The sequence below is a fragment of the Cebus imitator genome, unplaced genomic scaffold (assembly GCF_001604975.1).
Source record: "Cebus imitator isolate Cc_AM_T3 unplaced genomic scaffold, Cebus_imitator-1.0 Scaffold1149, whole genome shotgun sequence".
NCBI lineage: Eukaryota > Metazoa > Chordata > Mammalia > Primates > Cebidae > Cebus > Cebus imitator.
In genome coordinates this window covers 8873-33459 of record NW_016108464.1, presented here as the reverse complement: position 1 = coordinate 33459, position 24587 = coordinate 8873, and the positions used below count along the sequence as shown (strand labels likewise).

General features: G+C 46.8%; 2 long non-coding RNA genes across 2 annotated transcripts; one reads left to right on the top strand and one right to left on the bottom strand.

Annotated features, from left to right (window-relative positions):
- Positions 1–851: 851 nt before the first annotated feature.
- On the bottom strand, positions 852–15927 carry LOC108298861. The gene is made up of 2 exons (XR_001822728.2): positions 11729–15927; positions 852–963 (listed from the first exon to the last, which is right to left on the bottom strand). It is a non-coding gene; the product is annotated as an uncharacterized LOC108298861 (long non-coding RNA).
- Positions 15409–24308, top strand: LOC119469952. Its single transcript, XR_005198817.1, has 3 exons — positions 15409–15421; positions 19155–19158; positions 24108–24308. It is a non-coding gene; the product is annotated as an uncharacterized LOC119469952 (long non-coding RNA).
- The last annotated feature ends 279 nt before the right edge of the window (positions 24309–24587 follow it).

Sequence of the window (24587 nt, the reverse complement as noted above, 5' to 3'; positions counted from 1 at the left end):
ACAGGGGAGTGGGTCACTTCTTCAGTGCCCCACATGGTCCAGCCCCTAGGGGGAGCATGCAGACAGGCAGTTCGTGGGGAGTATGGGCTGTGACCCCATGGCAGTGTCTAGGATTGAGTGTGTACAGCTCTTGGAGCTGTGCTGGAGTGTGTTCTCTAGGTTTTGCTGTCTGCAGGCAGCTTGTCTAGCCAATCAATCAGTCCAGTTAGCCCCTCTGCCTTATGGCAAGGACAGAGGACTGTGTGGATCCCAGGTTCTTGCCCTAGTGCACCGAAAAATCAGATCAGAGATGATGCATGTGCTTGGAGAATGAATGCAAGGTTTTACTGAGTGGTGGAGGTAGCTCTCAGTAGATAGATGGGGATCCAGAAAGGGGATGGAGTAGGAAGTTGGTCTTCCCTGCAGTCGGGCTGCTCGGTGACTGGGCTCTCTCCTTTGGCCACCCACCCTCTACTGAATTTTCCTCGGCATCGACACCATTCCACTGTCAATGGTCTGTCGCCATCTGTGTGTTCTGCCAGTGTGTCCCTCTTGATGTCCTGCTGTTTGTGTGTGTGCCCACTATGATCTCGGGGTTTCTATAGGCACAGGGTGACGGTTGTGGCAGGCCAGGGTGGTCTAGGAAAATGCAAGATTTCGGCGTGAAAACATGAGTGCCTCTTCTCACCTAGGTCCACGGGCACGAGGGTGGAGCCCTCGCCAGGGACCCTGCCCTTCTCTACCCAGCACTTCCCTGCCCTCTTCTCGTATCATTTTTCTCCTCTGAAGAGGTACCCCCCTATCTAACTGCCATCAAAATATGGAGACAACCAGTCTTAGCTGCTTCCTTCTGACAGGGGGCATTGTTTCTGGGAAAATGGCAGACAGATTCCTTCTGGAGCTCTATTGAATTAGGGGTTCTTAGCAAGGGGGAACCATTGTCTTGAGGTTCTGGTTGCCTGCCTGTTTGGAGTTTGATGGGCTCTGTGTGAGAGAAAAACAAAACAAGTTTTATAAGGTCACGTATGCATGGTTTAAATGCGTATTCCCTACAAGGAAAAATTTAGTGCCAAAGATACTGAGATAAGAAGTGAAATACACGAACAAAACCATTGTATCCCGAGCTGTTTTGCATTGGTGAAAGAAATTAAATCTTGAATGCGATCACTTAAAACTTTAGAAGAGGGGTACCTGTTGTAGCCGTATTTTTAGCAGTCAACAGGTGTGCCCTGCCTGGAAATTCTGGTGTTTGTGGACTTACCTGGCGGTCATTAAAGCTTGTGCCTCTTTCTTGGGTCTCCATTTCTCTATTGTAAAAGGCTGGGGTTGCCACTTTTAGGAGGTCCTCTAATGTACTATCTGGCCCCGGGGACCGTTTCTTCTACCTCCTCCTAAAATCAGGGGCTTCCTGAGTTATAAATTTCTCCTTTAGGATTAGTTGTCTCTCAATTGAATCAGGTGATAGAGAGGTGTGCTTGACCAAGACCTCTCAGCTTTTCCAAGAAGGTAGTGAGATTTTCATCAAATCTCTGGTCAGTCGTGGACACCTTAGTGTAATTGGGACGCTTGGTCTTAGTCCTACATTAAGCCTTTCGTTACGCACACCTGAAAGTGTCTCCTCTTCCAGTCTACTGTCCCATCACTGATATCCCATTTAGGATAATTCACGGATAGTGCTTCTCTTCCAGTTGGATGGTATTTGCTCCATTCCCTGATGCTATGTGTGATGCAAAGCTCATCCCCAGATCTCTCCTGCTTGCACAGCAGCAGTGTCCGTCAGGGGCTGATTCAGAAGTAACATATCCTTCCAGGAGAGTTCAAATATTTGGGTGAGATTCTGGAAATCTGCTTTAAGATATATAGGGAGAAGGGGACTTGGACCTTACTGGGCCCAGATTCACTGGGCATTTGGTTGCACCCAGCGAGTTAGAGAAAGCACCACACTCTGAGATTGAATCAGGAGCCCTTCGTTTGCTGGTGACCGAGAGACGGCTCATGCGCAAAATTCTCTCGGCCCCGAGGAAGGGGCTTTGTTTCTTTTTATGCCTTGCTTAAAGGAGGGAAGGGGGAGCCTAGCTCGAGCAAGTTTTACAGAAGCAGAACGAGCAAAAATTAAAAGGTAAACTGTTGCAGAAAGATAAGCAGTTGCAGATGTAGGGGATTCTGGTTATCAGCGGGCACATTCCGAGGGGCGGATGATACCATCAGCAGACACATCCCTAGGAGAGGCTGGTACAGCTTAACTCGGTATCTTATCATTAAGGACACTCCATTGTCTGCTTGTAGTCAGCTTAGCCCCAGCTATGTGCTTAGGGGAAGGAAAAAAGTGGTGGGGGGAGGTGGGCAACTGAAGACGCTAACATGGAGTCTGTCCAGCTCAAGAAGCTAGCATGGAGTCAGTCCAGCTCTCAACTAAGAAGGAGAGAATCGATTAGGCTAACAAAGGGTAGGTTATCACATTCCCCACTCGTGTTTTTTGGGAATCAAACGGTTGATTCCTCAGCTACAACAAGGGGGTTATATTGAGTTCTGAGATACATAAGCTTGACAGAAGCTACGTGCTGTTTCCTTAATAAAATTAAGGAACCAATTTAGTATACAAGGCCCAAAGATCAACCCCAACAGAAGGAGGAGCAGTGGTCCCGATAACTCAGTTATTAGAGTATAACTCAGTTAGCCATGGATTCCAGTTAAACATGTCTTGGTGCCCCGGGGTGTTATTTTTCCACTCTTATTGGCATCTATCTAAATTTTCCCGAACTCTTGGAAGAGTGTCTTTTATCACCCCAGATTGGTTAGCATAAAAACAACAGCTCTCTCCCAAAGCAGCACATAAACCTCCTTGGGAGAGGAACAGTGGATCTAAGCCTCGGCAGTTTTGGAGAGCCACTTCAGCTAGGGATTCTACCTGGGTAGGTAACATATTTATAGCTGATTGGAGATTCCTTAAATCAGCATCTACTTGTTGAGATAGGGGCACTATTCCACTTTCTCTTTTGCCGATTGCTGCTGACCCAGCTGCATTCAGGCCAGCCAGAAGGGGCGCTAGGAGTGGGACACCTCGGCAGATCCTGGGGTGCGGTTCAGGAGGGGCGATGAGAAGTTGTCCCTCTGGTCCGCTGTACACGTAAACCTGGGGAAGCACGTGAACTAACACGCACAGGAGACGTCCAGGTTCAGTTCCACTGATGCAGCAGGTGAGGCCTGAGGTGCAGGCCAACCAGGTATTGTTGGGTGCCCGATAGGAGACTGATGGGTTTAGGGAAGTAAGCAGAGACTGGTTACAGGTAGCCGTAGTACCAATGATCTAAATCGGGGTTGCGGACAGTTAAGACAATAGGATTGCCAGCTCCCTTATTACACCATTTGGGGCGAGAAAAATGAGCCACGGAGGCAGCTGAGGACCGGGTTGGTCCTCCAGAATAAGTAGCCAGAGTTACGGGAGATCAGTAGGAGCAGAACCATTCGAATGGCTGCTGACGGTTAGAATCGGGATGGTCTCCTGGGCACAGGTAAAAGTCAACAGACTGAAGCGTTTCCTCGGTCTCCACGTCTGACTTGACCTGCGGTGTGTCCAAATCCACTGGCAAGATAGGCAGCGCCCGCTCCCCATTGAATACCTTCCAAATCTCGATTAGCAGAGTAGGAATTCGGGAACGGGGCACATAAATCAAAGTCAAGATTGACTTGATTGGAAATACCTGCTTCCTGGGAGGTACTGGGAAGCACACGTTCTGTTTTTGAAGTCAGTGAAGAGAAGAGAATAGATAGGACTATGCCTTAAAGGGCATAACTGGGGAGAACAGACAGACAGAAAGAAGGGTAATGATAATTAATTGGGGAATTTCACCTGACTCGGGTGCAACTGTAAGGGGCCAGGCCCCAGCCTGGGCATCCATGTCTCCTGATGTCTTTCGTTGGCCTTTTTGACGCAAGAATGGTGAATCCAAGCAGGAATGCTGTCGGCTTTGGGGACCGTGGGTGTGGTGAGGGTGACAGTCTGAGGTCTCTTCCAAGCAGGAGTGAGTCCTTCCTTTTGAAACTTCTTGACGTACACCAGGTCACCAGGCTGGAAGACGTGACAGGGCCCTGTCTGGGCAGGAACTGGATGACGCTGTGCTTCCCGAACAAGGGGCTGGACGATGTCTTGAACCTGTTGGAGGGACTGCAGGTACTGTAACAAATTAGCTTGGTATATTTCTGCTAAATGAGTGTCCCTCTTTTTAGGTAAGATTGGTGGGACCCTCCCATACATGATTTCGAACGGAGAGATCCCCGCCTTGTAAGGGACACATCTAACTCTAAGAAGGGCTAATGGCAGGGCGGGGGGGTAGGGGTGGGTGGGGAGGGTGTGTCGGGGGGAGCTTTGTCCAATTTTGAGCGGTCTCCAGGATTAATTTTGTAAGAGTACTTTTTAAGGTACAGTGCATGCGTTCTACCTGTCCAGAGCTCTGGGGTCGGTAGGCACAATGGAGTTTCCATTGGATATTTAATGCCTTGCTGACTGATTGAACTATGGACGAGGTGAAGACTGGCCCGGTATCAGACCCTATGGGAAATGGCAGTCCATGTCGAGGGATAATTTCATGGGGTAAGAATTTTACTGCTGTGAAGGCAGTCTCGTTTTTAGTGGCAGATGCCTCAGTCCATCCATAAAAAGTGTCTACCATTACTACCATTACATGGCTATTACTAGAAGGTATTTATATCCCGCCCAATGCGGCTGTACCTCTGTGAAGTCTATTTCCCACCTCTCTCCTGGGCTACATCCTCGGAGACGATGGCCCAATTCAGGCTTTGGATCTTCTTTGGCGTTCATCTGTGCACAAGCCGTGTAGCGGGAAGCCACTTGGCTAGTCAAGTCCTGCAGGTGAGGAATTTCAAAATGGCTTCTTAAAAGCTGGGCCAACTTTGTACCTTCCAGGTGGGTGGAAGAGTGGAGGCGGCTGACTAAAGCTTCTCCCAGGGCTCAGGGCAGGAACATTCTGGCATCTGGGAGGAACCACCCACCATCTTGGTTCTTACTGGCCTGAAGATCCGATGCTTGCTTTTCTTCCTCAGAGGAGTACGTGGGGTGGTCGGGTAGATCAGGCTGTGGGAAAGAGACGGCTGGAAGCAGAGTTAATGGGGTAACCGGGAGTGCAGCAGCTTCGCCAGCTGCTGAATCTGCCTTTTGGTTTCCCCGGGCAACGGCCGTGTTCTCTTTCTGGTGCCTTTTGCAATGAATTACAGCCACCTGCTGGGGGAGCCAAACAGCCTCGAGCAGGGCTAGAATTTCTTCCTTGTTTTGATAGATTTTCCAGCTGAGGTGCGTAGTCCACACTCTCGATAGGTGGCTCCGTGCACATGTACTGTAGCAAAAGCATATCGGCTGTCAGTGTACATATTAATACACTTGTCCTTACCCCGTCGGAGAGCTTGGGTGAGGGACACTAATTCAGCCTTTTGTGCAGAGGTACTTTTGGCTGGCAGAGGCAGGGCCCATAGTACACCTGTCTCCGTGGTGACGGCCGCACCAGCCTTTTCGCACTCCTTGCTCGAGGAAACTGCTACCGTCCGTAAGCACAGTGGCGTCCGCCTCTTTCAGAGGAACATCCTCCAGTTTAGATTGGCCAGTTTCCATAGTCTCAAGCAGTTCTTGGCAATCATGGACAGGGTTGGTGAAGTCTGGATCAGGGAGTAGAGTAGCTGGATTTAAACAGCTTGTGGGGGAGAAAGTTAAACGAGGATGGTCTAACAGTAAGCTCTGATCGTGCAGCATTCGGGTATTTGACATCCAATTGCCAGTGGCGCCGTGTAGCAGCGTTTCAACGGCATGGGTAGCCGTGAGGCCTCCGTTCTGGCCCAGGGTTAGCTTATCGGCTCCCTGGACCAGACTTGCTGTTGCTGCCATGGCTCACGGACAAGTCGGCCATCCAGAGGCTACAGGGTCCCGTCTGTTAGTCAGAGAGGCCACTGGGCATCGCCATGGCCCTAAAGTCTGAGTGAATACCCCCTTAGCAACTCCCTGACTCTCATGAGCAAACAGGTGAAATGGTCTTGAGATATTTGGGAGGGCTAGAGCAGGGGCCTCGGTCAGTGCTTTCTTTAGTTGTCAAAAGGCCTGTTCTTCTGTGTCAGTCCAAACTAGCGAGCCATTTCCTCCTGTAGCTGTGTACAGAGGCTTGGCAATTTCAGGGAACCCCAACATCCATAGACGGCAGTATCCATCTATGGATTCCCGCGGCCCCCCAGAAATTCACGTACCTGTCTTTTGGTGGTGGGATTGGGGATTCGCAAGACGGCTTCCCTCTGAGCACTGGCGAGCGCCCTTTTTCCCTTCTTTATCTCGTACCCTCGTAAGAAACTTTGGAGAGGCACAGCTGGGCCTTTTTGGCTGAGACCTGATACCTGAGTCCCTGTAGGAGGTGAAGTAAGTGTCTAGTATGTTGCAGGCAGCTGTCGGTAGTTTCGGTGGCCAATAACAGATCATCTACATACTGGAGTAAAGTTCATTTAGGATGGCTAGCTCGGAGAGGCATAAGATCCTATTCGAGGGCCTCTCCAAGAAGAGCAGGAGAGTTTTTAAACCCCTGGGGCAGCCAAGTCCAAGTCAGTCGGTTGGTGTCACCTGAACTGGGGTCCGTCCACTCAAAAGCAAAAATTGGTTGGTTGGCTTTTGGGGCCAGAGGGATGGCAAAGAAAGCATCCTTTAAGTCCAGGACAGTGTCAACTGTATGTTCTGGTGGGAGCAGGCTAAGTACGGTATGAGGGTTAGGGACAGTCGGGGGACTGTGACTGTCCATTGGTTGGTACAAGACTTACCGCAGATCTTGTACCGGTTGGCGGTCATTTGTTCCAGGCTTCTGGACCGGCAAAAATGGAGTATTCCAGGCGGACTGACGAGGCATAAGTACACTGGCATGTAATAGCCGTTGAATGTGGGGGTTTATTCCCTCCCATGCTCGTTGACACATAGGATGCTGTTTTACCTGGACTGGTAGAGCAGTAGCCAGGAGTTCCGCAACCGCTGGCGGGTGATGTTTTGCCTGTCCTGGAGGATTTGCCTCTGTCCACACCCGGGGAAATGGAGCTTGTAGATCCCGTAGAGAAGATCAGTTTTTACCCTCCAGTGGTTGGGAGGATGAAACCAAGAGAGAGATACCTTTCCGACAGGCGAGCAGTTACAAGGGAGCTGAGCGGCAGGAGGTGCTGCGTCTCCCAACATAAGATGGGCTTGTTGGGCCAAGAAGGAGATGGACTCCTGTAGCTTATGGAGCAGGTCTTGTCCAAGGAGGGGGAAGGGGCACTCTGGGACTACGAGAAATGATTTGGTCAGTCTCTTTTGACCCAAATTCACTTCTCGTGAGTGGGTGACAGGGCATTCCTGAATAGCTCCAGTAGCCCCTTGCACAACCACTCTTTTGTTACAGACACTGCCCAAGGGTGTTTGTAGTACAGAGTGTGTCGATTAGAAAGCGTACACACTGCTTGCTCCCCCCACCCCTCGCACAGTTACCAGTAACGACGTGCTCCCGGGGGCCAAGCGAAAGGAAGCCCCGGTCCCATGAGTCATCAGATTCCTCTGCTGCGGGTAGGGTGAGGACATTTTCCTGTTGTGGCTGCTTTTCTGGCTTTAATGGGCATTCCTTTTTTCAGTGTCCAGTTTGTTTACAGTGGGCACACTGGTCCCTTTGCAGGGGAGCCCACTCACCATTCTGGCCTTTCTGGTGGGGGTCCGGGGCCCTCTGGCTAGTGTTCTTCCTGGAGGGCAGCCACTAAGACTTTTGCTTGTCTTTTTGATGCCCAGTCAGCTGCTTGAGCTGCCTGCTTTTGCTTTTCAACCTCTCGATTGTCAAAAATTTTCTGGGCTATTTGTAAACGCTGAGTGATGTTCATTCCAGCAAATCCCTCCACTTTTTGTAACTTTTTTTTTAATGTCAGGAGGTGCCGGGGCCACAAATGCCAAATTGATAGCATGGCTATTTTCGAGAGCTGCTGGATCAAACAGGGTGTAAATTTGATAGGCCTCCTGGAGGCGCTCTGAGAACACTCCAGGTGACTCTTCGGGCCCCTGGACAACTGCAGGTTCATGGTTTTCCGAGCGGCTCCTTCAATACCCGCAAGGAGATACCGGTGGGAATCATCCAGAGCCCTCCTTCCCCCGGAGGTACTGGGGTCCCACTCAGGTCCGGCAGAAGGAGAAACCTCCTCAAGGAGGTTTTGGGCTTCCGCCTCTGGCCTACCAAGCTGAGGTAAGGAAATACTTTCTGGCTTCCCTTTGGACTCGGTCCCCGTCTTTGGAACTGAAAAGGCTCAGAAGGAGTTGCTGGCAATGATCCCAGGTGGGCCGATGGGTCCAGAGCACGGGCTCCATCAGTGGGGTTGGGACCTGGGACTTTTCAGAAAAAGGAGGATTTTGGGCCCTCCAATTGTACAAGTTGGAAGTGGAAAAGGGGCATAGACTAGAAACAGAGCAGAGCACTCACTGCCTGACAGGGGTGCTGCCTCCCTGAAGGGGAGAATCGGGGCAATTTCCTCAGTCTCGGGCCGTAACTGGGAGGCGATAGGCGGAGAGTCCACAGGAGATGAGGACGAGGAGAGACGGAGGGAGATCCTAGGAGGGCAGGAGGATTGAAGGGTGGAGGCAAGAGGTGAAGAGGATTGTCCTCTTCTTCACGGGGAGGCAGAACGGGAGGAGCCGAAGGAGCCTGGGGTCGGAAGTGCAGCTCAAAAGGACCTCGGAGGTGGGATTGTGAATGGCGCCTGGGCAGAGCCATGGAGGAGGATTCTGGACCCAATGTAGCCGTTCATCAATGTAGGGAAATTGATCAGGATGTCAGGGCTTTCCAGTGATGACCTGCCACACAGCCTGGACTGTCGTGGGGTACAGTGACCGTTCTGGGGGCCACGTGGTTCCAAAACTGGGCCATTCTGCTTCACAGAGAGTCCAGAGTTTTCCCCCTCTAAGCCAGACTCCGTAATTGTCTGAGAAGCCCAGAGAAAAGTTCTTCAACATACATTGGAGAGGGTCTTGCGGTTGTGGGCGGGAAGAGGAGCTTCCCATTTTGGAGGCAAATTGACAAGGTTTAAGCAGAAATATTAGACCCAGAATGGACAGAGATATTCACAGCCTGGGGTCCTGGAGAATCTGCAAGCTAGGAGTATTATAACCAGAAGAAGTAGGAAAAAGGTTTTAGGCAACACTTCTCACCACATAGGGTCTCCTTAAACTTCGAGTTATGGGGAGAAGGCAAGAGGCCTGGGGGGCCGAGGGGCCCCTGGCCAAGAGGATTTAGGGTGACCTCCTCCTCGACTTATAGCCACGATATTTTCGGTACCTCCACGACTCAAAGGCAAAATATTCAAAATCGGCCTTTCCGTTTAAGGGTTTGAGGAGGGAAATCAGAGCCAGGTCTTGGAGTCACTGCGCCTGCTGAGACACAGGAAAATGAGATGCTCGGGGTAAAGGATGGGGATGAGGAGGAACAGGGCCACTTGAATCTTCCCGAAGGTCAGAGAGCAGCCGTGAGAAAATGTAATAAGAATGCAGCAGGTACACGGCTTTGTGGGCGTAGGTCTCCCTGCACAGTGCGTTATTTAAGGGCACAGGGACAGTTATAAGGTGACAAAAAAGATGGGTGAGGAGGTTGGCAGGACGGCTATTTTGGATGCACCACTGGTCTGAGGGGAAGTCAGACCAGTCGTTGGAGCGTGGAGTGTGACAATCCAGGTGCCAACAACCATTACGGTGCCAGAAAACTCCAAACCGGTGGATGTTTTTCACAACTTTCCCCGTAACGACAATTTGTTTTTAACAGAAAAGGCAGGACTGAGATGGCCAGCCCAAATGACCAATGAGGGTTTTGGCATCCTGAGATAGGGAGTCTGCACTGAGAACCTTAAAGAAGTTCTCGTCCAGTCGTCTTGGGCAATAACGACGATGGGACATACGAATTCAGACGTTAAGGAGAAACAGCACAACAGACACTTAGGTATATAAACAATTAACGGTGATTTCAAAGACAGACAAAGGAGGGGGGTCCCGTATTGGGATCACTCAGGTGCCCACCTGGCTGCGCCCCTTGTGGGGACTTGACATCAGCAGCTCAGTATAAACCCCAACTCGGATCGCGCTTGGCTCAATGCTGCCCTAAGCCTTATGAGGTCGCCACGGAACTGCAGGTTAGGGCCCACTCGGGCTCTGTAGTTTTCACCATGGAGCCACAGATTGGAGATTCAAGCCCAAGACCTTGAATTTCACATTCCCTCCCTCCCTCCCTCCCTCCCTCCCTCACACAGGGCTTATCACAATTCCTTATACCCACTGTAAGATAGAGGCCTCTGTAAAAATGAAGAAGAAAAAGAGAATGAGAGAGAGAGAGAGAAAGAGAGAGAAAGAAAGAGAGAGAGAGAGAAAGAGAGAGAGAGAGGGAGAGAGAAAGAGAGAGATACAGATAGAGATACAGAGAGAGGAGAGAGAGGTGCTCACTAACAGAAACCGGGACTCTGCCTTCCAGCGTCCTGGAGTGTTGACAGAGTTGTGAGGGAGGACCCTTGTCAGGGCCGATTCCCTCCCAAAGAAACAGAAACAGAGTCAGATATGGCTTACCATCCCAGGATCAGAGACTGAGGACTCAGGAGCTGAATTTAGTGGGCAGCCGGCAGTCAATTTGTTCCCCTCAAGAAGGTGGCGGCCTGTGGAGTCCTGGAACATCTCAGGGGTGAATCCCCTATGGCCCACCATTCGTCCGGGGGAGCCCGGAATGAGTCCGGTCACGCCCGGTGGCAAAAGTGTCGCTGGGGCCTACAAAATGTTGTACCCAGCGAGTTAGAGAGAGCACCACACTCTGAGATTGAATCAGGAGCCCTTCATTTGCTGGTGACCGAGAGACGGCTCATGCGCAAAATTCTCTCGGCCCCGAGGAAGGGGCTTTGTTTCTTTTTATGCCTTGCTTAAAGGAGGGAAGGGGGAGCCTAGCTCGAGCAAGTTTTACAGAAGCAGAACGAGCAAAAATTAAAAGGTAAACTGTTGCAGAAAGATAAGCAGTTGCAGATGTAGGGGATTCTGGTTATCAGCGGGCACATTCCGAGGGGCGGATGATACCATCAGCAGACACATCCCTAGGAGAGGCTGGTACAGCTTAACTCGGTATCTTATCATTAAGGACACTCCATTGTCTGCTTGTAGTCAGCTTAGCCCGGCTACCTGCTTCGGGGAAGGGAAGAAGTCGGGGGAGGGGCTGGGCAAGTTGAAGACGCTAACATGGAGTCTGTCCAGCCCAAGAAGCTATCCCGCAGTCTGTACGGCTCTCAGCTAAGAAAGAGAGAATTGGTTAGGCTAACAAAGGGTAGGTTATCACAATTTGATGGAGGGGCAAGAGTGAGACTGGGGCTTGTGTAGGGCAAGGATTTCTAGGAGGGGACAAGTGAGAGGCTGAAGCTGGATACGGAGGTTTCGGTGGACCTGGAGGAGCAGAGCTGGAGGAAGCTGGCTCATCTGCTGGGGTTGCCTCTGGGACTCGGATCCTTAATTTCCTAGGCTGGCCCCTTGCAGCCTTCCCTGAGATGCCAAACAGCAGGACTGGATCAATCCTACACTGTTGGCAAAGTTCTGGATTGCCTTGCAAGGCATAGAAGGCCTGCATACGTGGGGGCCAGAAATCTGTTCTCACGTCGATGAAAACGTTCCAACTGCCGGATGGTGTATAGAATTGAACTGACCGGTTCCGTCTCAGGGCTAACCCAGTCCTTCATAATTTCTCCAAACCTTTGAGGGCCATCAGGCATTTTCCCCCAGATTCTGAGGGTCAAAGCAGTCTCAATGGTTCAGGATACACAAGAAGCAGAGGAATATAAGCTGGGAGTGGTGAAGAGAGCTGGTTGCCCATTCTGAAAGTCAGGGAATAGAGGCATGTCTCATTTCCTTAACTTCAGTTTTGCTGAAGCAAAAACTTGAGTGTGTGATGGAGAAGGAAAGCTAGTATCCTCCCTTCCCTTCCACCTCTTATGCCTCAGTCTCAGTGACCTCGGCAGGTGTTGCCCATAGGTACCAATGCAGCGTGGACCCATGGAGCAGGGAAAACCTGGAGAATAGGAATTAACCACCCTCACGTGTGCCTCCTTTCTCCCTGCTGCTGGCAAACTTTGAGTTCTCTGCGCCTGTTTATGCCATGGAGTATGGCCTCCTTCCATGGTGTTGGGGGTTGAGCCAACAGGAATTAGTGCTGCCTACTTACATTGTGCCTGTTGCCTGGCTTTGGGTCCCTCTGACCTGGTCTTTCTTTCTAAGGTCTCAGCCGGAGGCTTGGAATGAAGTTGGGGACCGAAAAGGTATTTCAGAGACTGCTTCTGTTTGGACAGTGTCTCAAATGAGCCTGCTGAATTTGCAGTTATCAGCCAGCAAGGGATGGTTCTTTGTTAACTTCCCTATCAGAAATAGAGTGTTGGGAAATGGGAGTCCTCTCGCTTAGAAAAGGAAAAAAGTAGAAAAAACAGGCTAAGGGTCAAAACGGGGAGGTTCTAGGGAAAGACCTCCTTGCCCTGTGCAAGCGGGTCCCTTTAATCCTTGTATCCTTTCTCTGGTTCATACTTGGTTGAATCCCTTGGCCAGGAGAGGAAAGGTTCCATTGGTGTGACAGGCAAGAAGCACTTGCTTGCCAGCCCTGTGAGGTCCTGGCTACCACCGTGGTTTTCTCTCACCTACCGCAGCTCATGGCTGTTAGACACGGCCTTTGCATGCTGTGAACGCGCCCGGGTTTCCACGCTGGGAGGAAACAAGGTAAGGGGAGGCTCCCTGAGCTGTGTGGGTCTGCCTCTGTGGGGCTGGAGGCAGAGATGGCACCTCTAAGGACAGTTCATCAGATTTGCACTTCTGGCAGCTGAGCCATTTTACTTAATGGCATTGCTGCAGCCTGTAGCAAAACCCTTAACGTTATAAAGGAAGAGTTAACAGCCATTTCAAACCACGAGAGAGAGAAAAGAGACAAAGTTGGGGTTTTGACCAGCCCGCTTAGGGCACCTAAAATATGGGGGTTTTGACCAGCCCCCTTAGGGCAGTTAAATCTCCTTGAAGGGAAACAGATCCTTTTGTCTGTAAGAAAGAGAGGGGGCAGGGTTTTGGAAAAGAGGCAGATCTGACAGTTTCACATTTGCACTCACCTTCCGGGACCCCAGATGACTCCCCAGTTGAAACAAGAAAAGTTCTATCCCCCTATCCCCCGGCAGAGTGTTAGACACGGGGAGCGGCACTCCCCTTCAGTCCGGGGAGCAAGCAGGCGGGCAGATTGTGGAGAGTGTGGGCCCCAACCCCCTGGCGGTGGGTAAGGTTGAATGTTTATGGCTCCTGAAGCTCCGGTGGGCATGTGTTACAGTGTGCTCTTTCAGCTTTGCCGTAGGCAGGTGGCTTGTGTTAATCAGCTCACGTAGACCCCTTGCCTTGTCAGAAGGGCAGAGGGCTTTCTGTATCATGGGGTTTTTTCCCTAGTGCACAGGAAACATCAGATCACACGTGGGCTTGCAGAATGAGTGCAAGGTTTTACTGAGCGGGGGAAGTAGCTCTCACTAGACGGATGGCGAGCCAGAAGAGAGATGGAGTGGGAAAGTGGTCTTCCCCTGGAGTTGGGCCACTCAGCGGCTGCACTCTACTTTCACCGCCCTTGGTTGAATTTCCGTCGGTGTCTGCATTGTTCTATTGTCCATGGCCTGTTGTGTGTTCTTCTGCCAGTGTGTTCTTCTTGCCATCCAGCCACTTGTGAGTGTCCCTGCTATGGTCTAGGGATTATTATAGGCACAGGATGGGGGGCGTAGTGGGCCAGGGTGGTCTTGGCAAATGCAGCATTTGAGTGTGAAAACAGGAGTGCCAGTCCTCACCTAGGTTTGTGGCCACAGGCCTGAGGGTGGAGCCCTCACCAGGCACCCTGCCTTTCTCTACGTAGCACTTCCCTGTCCCGCTCCCATATCATATTCATGAGAATTGGTACGTGGTTCAGTCTCAGCCTGATGAGCCAAGGAAGTCAGACACAAAATGGTACATAATGTATGATTCCATATGGAAAGTCTAAATGTTAAAACTATGGTTATAGATGCCTTGAAGGGATATTAACAAAGAGGGCTTTTATGATGTCAATAACTGATGTTCTTTTTGAAGGTATAGTTCACAGATACATGTTCATCTTATAATTCCTTGAGCTGTGCATTTACTATGCATGCATTTTCTCTTTGCCAGATGTATTTTGTAGATCATATTTCCCCCAAAAGTACTATAGTATAAAACGTTACATAAACAGCTCCATGGACTTTGGCAAATACACTGTTGTTACAAACTCACACTTAGATCAATATACAGAACATTTCTGGCATTCTTAAGATGTTGTATTTCATCTTAAACTTAGGCAATTAGTGCTATTAGTGCTCCATGTCACCACTGAGGACCACTGGCACAGGAGGTTAAGAACCTGTCCCTTGGTACCACCAGCACTTCTCTAGATAATTTTCACCTGCCCGTTGTGTCAGAGGGATGGCCAAGATGACAGTGATATTCTCTGCCTTTCTTCCTGAGGTTAAAGCGTCAACCATTGTGTTCTCCTGGAAAGTAACGTTCTCTCTCCATGTGACCAGGCCAGGAGCAATCTGGGTAAGGGGAGCATCAGTCATTCTTCTGAATCATTTCCCAATCATCATCATCCTTGATCATGCCGTAGAGTCTCGAGAATTGTCAACGCCAGGTGCAGGGGTGCTAATAGGCTAGAAACTGCTCTCAGAGAGGATGTGATCTTCATCTATCAAACTGGATGGTCGGCTTTTGTTTTTTACTCGCAAACCAAAGGAATGGGGCTGAAGGTCCAGGAAGCTCATTGTAGGTACATTGAAACTGTGAGGCTTTTATTGGACCTAGATAAAATTTAGGTGTTGACTGGGGTAAAAAACATGATATACCCTGGGGTTTCATATGGATTCTCCAGTTCACATTATTTCTTAGTGCCCTCATGTACTGCCACCTTTGTCTTAGAATGACCCAATGCTCTCATCTCAGAACTTTTTGCTCACCATTGCAAGATATTTCTAGCTTCTCTTAAGCTTTAAGAGCCCTCACCTAGACTGAGCTCTCCAGTCATACTTTGACTAGCTGAAAGTGACATGAGAGGTCAGGGAAGTTATGTGCCTATTTCTGAAAAGCATGAGGTTAGAAATTTTATTAATGATACCTGGCAAACAGAGTGATGAGAGACACTTATCAAAATGGAGCCAAGCTTTGAGGCAGCTTATGAGAATTTTTTTTTTCTTCCACATCTCAGGACAAAGAAATTTCCAGGATCTAAGAAAGAAAGAATCCATTCTCTGGCTTGAATACCTCTGACAGCAGGAGGATAGTTAAAATCATGAAACAGTTTCTGAATTAATATGAAATGATTGTTCTCCTATGTCAAGGATAAAGCAAGAGGGAGCAGAAGCCACTCCAGAAGTGACCCAGACTGTGCTGTTTTTGGTTATTTTGTTGTCCTGCCAACGGTTGTTCGTTCCCTGGTCTTCTGTTAGTTAAAAATCAGCAACAGATTCCAAAATCTAAAAGACTATTGGCTGGTAAAACTAGATGTATCTATAATAAAAATGAAGGATTTAACTAGATTTAATTATTGAACGCATGAGTAACTATATGTATTTTAAAACTGCTGAAACTATCCTGCTACCTTAATTTTAAATTTGCATTGTTTAACAGATGCATCATTTGGAATAATTCATTTGACAGCTAATGCCTAAACTGATTGGTGCTAAAATGTCAAAAATCTGAGCTGGGTTCAGTAGCTTTTGCCTGTTGTCCTAGTTGCTTGGGAGGCTGAACAGGGAGGATTGCTTAAAGCCCAAGAATTTGAAGCTGCAGTGAAAAAAAATTAATTAAAAATCTGCACTTCTTTGCCTGATTGAAGCTTTCCTTTCAGATAATAAGTTCCAAAATGGTAAAATCTGGACAGGCACAGTAGCTCATGCCTGTAATCCCAGCACTTTGGGAGGCTGAGGCGGGCGGATCACCTGTGGTTAGGAGTTCCCATCCAGCCTGGCCAACATGATGAAACCCCATTTCTACTAAAAATACAGAAGTTAGGTGGGCATGGTGGTATGCACCTGAAATCCCAGCTCCTTGGGAGGCTGAGGCAGGAGAGTCACTTGAACCCAGGAGGCGGAGGTTGCAGTGGGCTGAGATTGTGCCACTGCACTCTAGTATAGGCAACAGAGGGGGAGTTTGTCTGGAAAAAAAATAAAAAAAAAAAAAGGAAAATGTTCTAAAAATGAAATTGAGAAAAAATGACAAATATATTTCACTACGTAATTATTAACTGTAAAACTCAGTTATTTAAAAAGATTCCCCCAGTTTAAGAGGTGTGTATGGGTTTGCAGCTTATTTATAGAACATTTTATTTCTACTGAGTGTGCCATAGAATGTAGTTTGATAAAAGACTACACATTTTACTTACAGAATAGGGTTAGGAAGTATACATTATATATATACGCACACATATACATATACATATACATATACATATACATATACATATACATATACATACACACATGCATACAGAGAGAAAGAGAGAGAGAGAGACAGAGAGAGAGAGAGAGAGAGAGAGAGAGACGGAGACGGAGTCTTGCTCTGCCGCCCGGCTGGAGTGCAGTGGCGCAATCTCGGCTCACTGCAACCTCCGCCTCCTGGGTTCAAGCGATTCTTCCGCCTCGGCCTCCCAAGTAGCTGGGACCTCAGGCACGTGCCACCACACCCTGCTAATTTTTGTATTTTTAGTAGAGATGGGGTTTCACCATGGCCAAGATGGTCTCGACCTCTTGTCCTCGTGATCCGCCTGCCTCGGCCTCCCAGAGTGCTGGGATTACAGGCGTGGGCCACACCGTGCCGGGCCAGGAAGTATATTTTTTAAAAGACTGCAGATATTTTTTTCCTTGGTACAGGCACATAGTGCTCTGACATGCATTAGTGAAGACTCAACTTTATATACTTGGAAGACTTTCAGAATATTGAAAAGAGACTACATTATAATCTTATCTGGAAGTTACATGAAAGGATGTAAAATACTAGTCTTAAAAAAAGAAAAAGTTTTTAAGAGGTTTTAACTTTTATCACTTCTTCAAATCAGTTTAAGAAAAACCTTTTAATCTGTAAAATCAGACTGTAAAAAGAATGCAGTGTTCTCCGTTCAAGACAACTTTTTATAATTAATAAAATTGGGTATGGAAAGCAGCAGCCGTTTTTGTGCAGCTGTTGGAGACTTGACAATAGAAAGCTATGATTTCTAACTATATCTAATCATTCCAAATAATTGAATAATTTTATACATTTAAATATACATTTAATTACAGTTTAGGAGAACTAGTTTTAAAATACATGGTCTCCCTAAATTACTTTTCTTTTCTCTTTTTTTTGAGCCTATCAACAGTTATTAATGTAGGCGACACTGTAACAACTAGTCTCTACTTAGATCTGCTGAAGGAAGACCGATGATGACAAAGTAAGGGGTGACTTCTGCTTAAACTAAAATTCTTCAGCTGTGCAGTGTCTAAGGGATTGGGACCCATGCAGGGTCTCTGCATAAGAACCCACCAGCTTCTTCCAGGTGTCTAATCATTTTCATCAGTTTTACTGTTTAAAATTATTAGATCAAAGTAGTATGCATGTTTTCCCTCTGAGACCCCAGACTCCTTCTGCAGGTGCTGAACAGGTTCATTCCACATGATGAGGGGTTGAAGGTAAAGTGGGCATAGGGGAAAGAAAAAGCGTGCAAAAGTCAGCTGGATCTGTTATCTTTTCAGATTTGTTTTTGCACCATTGCCAGAATTAGCCAAAGTCAAACTTCAATGTTTTACATATAAGTATGAGAAAAAATCTGTTTCATGACAAAGGAGACAATGTTCCCTATGACGGCAAATTTGTACAGCAAACGTTGGCAATAGAAACTGCTCAATATGCGTTACTGCTCATCTCCAGGATATAGGAAGCATAGTATGAAGGATAAGGACAAGGCAGAAGAAGAATGTACATTCTCAACAAACACATTTCCAACCCGCAGGCCTATCTGTGTCTGTCCCAGAACTAGTCAGGATAAGTCCATGAGAGGTGCTGGTTACCAGTAGCTTCTATAATCCAGCTATTTGTTAGTATTTCCATAGTCTGGCTAACAAGAAAGCCCCAGAGCCCAGTTTCATTTCATTCTCTTGATAGAGGTCTTCATGATGCTTTCCTTGATACCTTATATTCAAAAAATTCACTGGAACCACATTCTGGAGCCTAGTTTTCATTGTACCAATGCCTATGTGACTTTTACATTACAAATTACTTTTTTCCCCCTTTTTTTTGACCATGTCAATAATTGCAAATTTAGGCAACACTGTAAGTAACTAGTCTCTAATTAGACCTTCCAAAACAAGACCAATAATGACAAGGTCACAGACGATTTCCAATTAAACTGAAATTCGTCAGCTATGTAGTGTCTAAGGGATTGGGACCCATGTAGGGTCTGTGCATAAGAACTCACTAGCTTCTTCCAGATGTCTAAGCTTTCTCATCAGTTTTATTTTTGAAAATTATTAGATCAAAGATTCAACATGTCTATAAATTCAGTCATATACAATGAACCTCAGGCAAGGATGCATTTTGGAAGTTTAAAAAATGATTGTGCTGGTTCTCAAGTATAGAGATAGACATAGAGATATATAGGTGGACTATAATAATAAGGCAAGTTTTTTATTAAATTAAAGGACTTAATTAACTACATACTTATTTGGTCAGTATTTGCTCCTCCACTAAGTGTAAACTTGCCTTACTCTTATAGACCATCAGTTGGTATAGTGCCTTGCACATAGAAAACGCTTGACAAACATTTGAATCGTAGTTCAGCTTCTGATACTGATCATTACAAGATATGATGAATATTAAATCCACAGTGAAGAAACAGAACAGTGGGGAAACAAAAAATGGTGACCCCGGTTGACAGAGATATATTTTTGGGGAAAAAATGAAAGGTTTGTTGCCTTCAGAGACTTAGGAGCAGTACTTCTTAGCACTGTCTTAGGGCTCTCACTCTTCTTTGAGGCCTCTCTGTTACTTATAAGAGATTTTAATAGGCCTGATATAATGACACTGAGGCCACTAAACCTGGAATCTAGACACAGCCATAGAGAAAGGAGAGCAGAAGTGTAATAACGAGAACGAAGAGACTTGAGTCAATTCTGCTCAGCATCCCTCCAGTGGAGATAGACAGACGTCAGAGCAGTTTAGAATGTAATGTGTTTATCTTGACAAGCTAGAGAGAGAAATTCCTTACTCTTTTTAATATCTTCTACAGGAATTTTAAATTAGGAGATAGCAGGCTTTTAATATCAGGTTAATACCTAAACTACTAAAGTTTAGGTAGCTTTTAAAATCAATTTACAAAGTCAGGGATTAACTACTAAAGTTCTGATAGTTTATCATCAATTTATAATCATCACCTCAGATCAGACAGACGCACCTTTTGCTATTACTTAAAAGCATAGTATTTTCACTGTGGTCGACAATAAACACAATATGAAAAACCTCTAGTTTAGGAAACATGTTTACCCAGAGATAGGAGTGCTTTCTTCTAGTGAAAGAATAATTGATAAAACTTGTTCTCCTAGAATGCCAATCTATGGAAATTTGTCAGACGGTCAACCTCTGGTTACGTATGTGTGCTTAACTTTCATGCAAGCGTGGTTGACTAACGACAGTTAGTAAAAACAAATACATTGATTCTCTTTTTTTCAGTTTTATTGTAGATTCAAAGGTACAAGTTTGGTTTTCTTACACAGGTAAACGTGTTATCATGGGGCTTTGTTGTACAGATTATTTTCGTCACCCAGGTATTAAGCCTAATACCCACTAGTTATTTTTCCTGCTCTATCTCTTCCCGCCCTGCACACTCTGACAGGTCCCAGTGTGTGTTGCTCCCCTCTATGCATCCACTCGTTCCCATCCTTTAGCTCCCACTTATGAATGAGAACAGGTGGTATTTGGTTTTTATTCCTGCATTACTTTGCTAAGGGTAATGGCCTCCACCTCCACCCACCCTGCAAAAGACATGATCTTGTGCTTTTTAATGGTTTCTTAGTGTCCCACAGTGTATAGGTACCACACTTCCTTTACCCAGTCATCATCGATGGGCATTTAGGTTGATTCCACGTCTTTGCTATTGTGAACAGCGCTGCACTGAACATAACACATGCATGGGTTTTTAATGGTAGAATGATTTTTATTCCTTTGGGTAAATAGCTAGTAATGGGATTGCTGAGTTGCGTGGTACTTCTGTCTTCTGGCCTTTGAGGAATTGCCACACTGTTTTCCACAATGCGTTGAACCAATTTATACTCCCACCAACAGTGTATTAGCATTCCTTTTTCTCCACAACTTCACCAGCATCTGTTGTTTTTTTACCCTTAATAGTAGCCATTCTGACTGGTGTGAGATGGTATCCCGCTGTGGCTTTGATTGGCATTTCTCTAATGAGCAGTGATGTTGAGCTTATTTTCATATGCTTGTTGGCTACATGCATGTACCCTTTGGAAAAGTGTCCGTTCATAACTTTTGTCCACTTTTTAATGGAGTTGTTCGGTTTTGTTCCTTGTAAATGTGTTTAAGTTCCTTGTAGATAACTAGATGTTAGATTTCGCCAGATGCATAGTTTGCCAAACTATTTTTTTTCCCATTCTGTAGGTTATCTGTTTACTCTGTTGATAGTCTCTTTTTTGCTGTGCAGAAGCTCTTTTGTTTAATTGCAATTCTGCAAAAGCGTAAAAAACGAACGTTCGCAAACCTTGATTTTACTGACTTGCTAAAGGATTGCAAAAGGACAAGTCTATGTATTCCTTGGCTAAGTTTATGCCAATTTTATATGTTTAGCAAACCGAGCCAGGAGTACTCTGATGGTCTATTGCATCGCCAAGGTAGTAGCTCTCATAACAGCGTTGTTTAGGAGTCTTCTCCTTCTACTAAATCTATACCTATCAGACACAAGAAGTGCCTTCTTTTTATTTACTAGCAATAGAAGGCCGTATAAGCAGACCTGTTGCAAGACAGCATAGCCAAATATTGCAGGTGCCGTATCTGTGGCAGCTGCTCTTCAAGTTCTTTCCCCTCTTATAGCCCAAATCATTTTTAAGTTTGGTAACCAACAGGGGTCTTAACATGGATATCACAGGTGTTCACTTTAGGAGCTGCCTAGGGGAACCGAGGTAGCTGTGTCAAGGCAATAAATCCGTTTTAGCTTTCTTCACGTAAAGCAGCTCTTGACACAGAATTCTTTCCTCTCCCATCTCTTCCCATATTCCTGACCCACTTCTATCTCCACTTCAAAGTTGGGCCTGGGTTGCTGCTTTCTCGGTATATGTCCATCAGGACCAGAAATGAGCTGAAGACATTGTGGGGCTCATAATTCTAAGGAGACTCTGTGGCCTGGAAGAATGTTTTACTGTTCTCCAGATTTTCGAGATGTACTTATGAATAAAATCATGAGTGACCATTCTATAAATCTTCCTTTATGCCACAATAGATTTCTACTTTAAATGAACACTAACATATGTTTAGATTCTGCATAAGACTAAAGTCTGAATTTGTCAAAGGACTGTGAACCATATTACCTATGTTGCTTAGTTTCTTGTGGGAAAAAGAGCATCTCAGATTCTGGAAATCTTAATTCTCAGGATCAGTAACAAAGCACAGAGTATTTGTCTTAACGAAACAAGGTTGTTTAAAGTTAAACTGGGATTTGTGGCAAGTTGGCCGAATAGGAACAGCTCCGACGCGCAGCTCCCAGCTGCAACGAGGCAGAAGACAGGTACTCTCTGCATTTCCAACTAAGGTACCTGGTCCATCTCATTGGGACTGGTTAGACAGTGAAGGCAGCCCAAGAAGGGCGAGCCAAAGCATGGTCGGGCGTCGTCTCACCTGGGAAGTGGAAAGGGGCCGGGGAACTTCCTCTCCTAGACAAGGGAAGCCATTAGGGAGTTTTCCTGGTACTCCGGCACTCTGGCTCAGACACTGCGTTTTTCCCGAGGCCTTCACAACCCGCAGAACAGAGATTACCTCCAGCGCCTGCACCACCAGTGTCTGGATTTCCAGCACAAACCTGGGTGGCCTTTTGGGAAGACACTGAGCTAGCTGCAGTAGTTCTTTTCTTTCTTCTTTCCTTTTTTCATATTCCAGTGGTACCCGAAATGCCAGCGAGACAGAATCCCTCATTTCTCTGAAAAAGTGGGCTGAAGTCAGGGAGCCAAGTGATCTGGCTCGGCGGGTCCCGCCCGCATGAAGACTAGCAAGCTAAGATCCACTGGCTTGAAAGGTCCACTGGATTGAAATTCTCGCAGCCAGCACAGCAGTCTGCGCTTGACCTGGGACATTTGGGCTTGCAGGGGAGGGGCGCCCACCATTGCTGAGACTTGTGTAGGTGGATTTAACCTCGCCTGTGTAACAAAGTGGCCAGGAGGTTTACACAGTGTCTGGGTAGAGCCCACGGCAGATCAGCAAGGCCACTGCAGGCAGACTGTGTCACTCGACTCCCCTCTTGCTGGGCAGGGCCTCCCTGAAAAAAGGCAGAAGCCCGCCAGGGACCTATAAATGAAGCCCCCACCTTCCTGGGACACACAGCACCTGGGAAAAGGGTAGTTGTGGGTATAGCTTCAGCAGACTTAAACATCGCTGCATGGTAGCTCTGAAGGGAGCACAGCCTTTGAGCTGTAATAAGGGACAGACTCTCTGCTCAAGTGGCTCCTTGACCCCGTACATCCTGAATGGGAGACGCTGCTCAGCAGGAGCTGACAGACACCTCATACAGGACAGTTCTGGCTGGCAGGTACCCTTCTGGTACAAGGCCACCAGAGGAAGGAACAGGCAGCAATCTTTGCTGTTCTGCAGCCCCTGCTGGTGATTCGCAGGCAAACATTGGTCTGGAGCGGATGTCCAGCAAACTCCCGCACACCTGCAGCAGAGGATTCTGACTGTTAGAAGGAAAACTAACAAACAGAAGGAAATAGTTTTGACATCAACAGAGATGACGTCCACTCAGAGACCCCATCCAAAGATCATCAACTTCAAAGATGAAAGGTACCTAAATCCACAAAGATGGGAAGAAAGTAGTGCAAAAAGGCTGAAAACTCGAGAATCCAGAATGCCTCTTCTCCTCCTGGGGATCCTAACTCCTCACCAGCAAGGGAACAAAACTGGATGGAGAATGAGTTTGGTGAATTGACAGAAGCAGGTTTCAGAAGGTGGGTAATAACAAACTGCTCCAAGCTAAAGGAGCCTGTTCTAACCCAGTGCAAGGAAGCTAAGAACCTTGAAAAAAGGTTAGACAAAATGCTAACTAGAACAACCAGCGAAGAGAAAAACATACACGACTTGATGGAGCTGAAAAACACAGCAGGAGAACTTCGTGCAGCCTACGCAAGTTCCAATAGCTGAACTGATCAAGTGGAAGCAAGGATATCAGAGATTGAAGATCAGCTCAGTGAAATAAAGCGAGAAGGCAAGATTCGAGAAAAAGGAGTGGGAATAGATGAACAAAACCTCCAAGAAATATGGGATGATGTGAAAAGACTAAATCTACGTTTGATTGGTGTACCTGAGTGTGACAGGGAGAAAGGAACCAAGTTGGAAAACACTCTTCAGGATATTTTTATCTAGGAGAACTTCCCAAACCTAGCCAGACACGTCAACATTCAATTCAGAAAGACAGAGAACACCACAAAGAGGCTCCTTGAGAAGAGCCACCCCAAGACACATAATGGTCAGATTCACCAGGGTTGAAATGAAAGGAAAAATGCTAAGGGCAGCCAGAGAGAAAGGGAAGCCCATCGGAATCATGGTGGATCTCTTGGCAGGAACCCTACAAGCCAGAAGACAGTGGGGGGCAATATTCAACATCCTCAAAGAAAAGAACTTTCAACCCAGAAGTTTATATACAGCCCAATTAACCTTCACAAGCAAAGGAGAAATAAAATTCTTTAAAGACAAGCAACTGCTGAGAGATTCTGTCACCACCAGGCCTGCCTTACAAGAGCTCCTGAAAGAAGCACTAAACATGGAAAGGAACAACCAGTACCAGCCACTGCACAAAGCATACCAAATTGTAAAGACGATCAGCACTATGAAGAAACTGCATCAACTAACTGGAAAAACAAACAGCTAGCATCAAAATGGAAGCATCAAATTCACACGTAACGATATTAACCTTTAATGTAAATGTGTTAAATGGCCCAATTAAAAGACACAGAGTGGCAAGTTGGATAAAGAGTCAAGGCCCATCAGTGTGCTGTATTCAAGAGACCCATCTCACGTGCAAAGACACACATAGGCTCAAAATAAAGGATCAAGGAAGATTTGCCAAGCAAATGGAAAGCAAAAGCAAAATAAAAAAATAAAGCAGGGTTCGCATTCCTAGTCTCTGATAAAACACACTTTAGACCAACAAAGATCAAAGATGGTAAAGGAATCAATGCAACATGAAGAGCTAACTATCCTAAATAAATATGCACCCAATACAGGAGCACCCCGATACATAAAGCAAGTTCTTAATGACCTACAAAAAGGCGTAGAGTCCCACACAATAATAGTG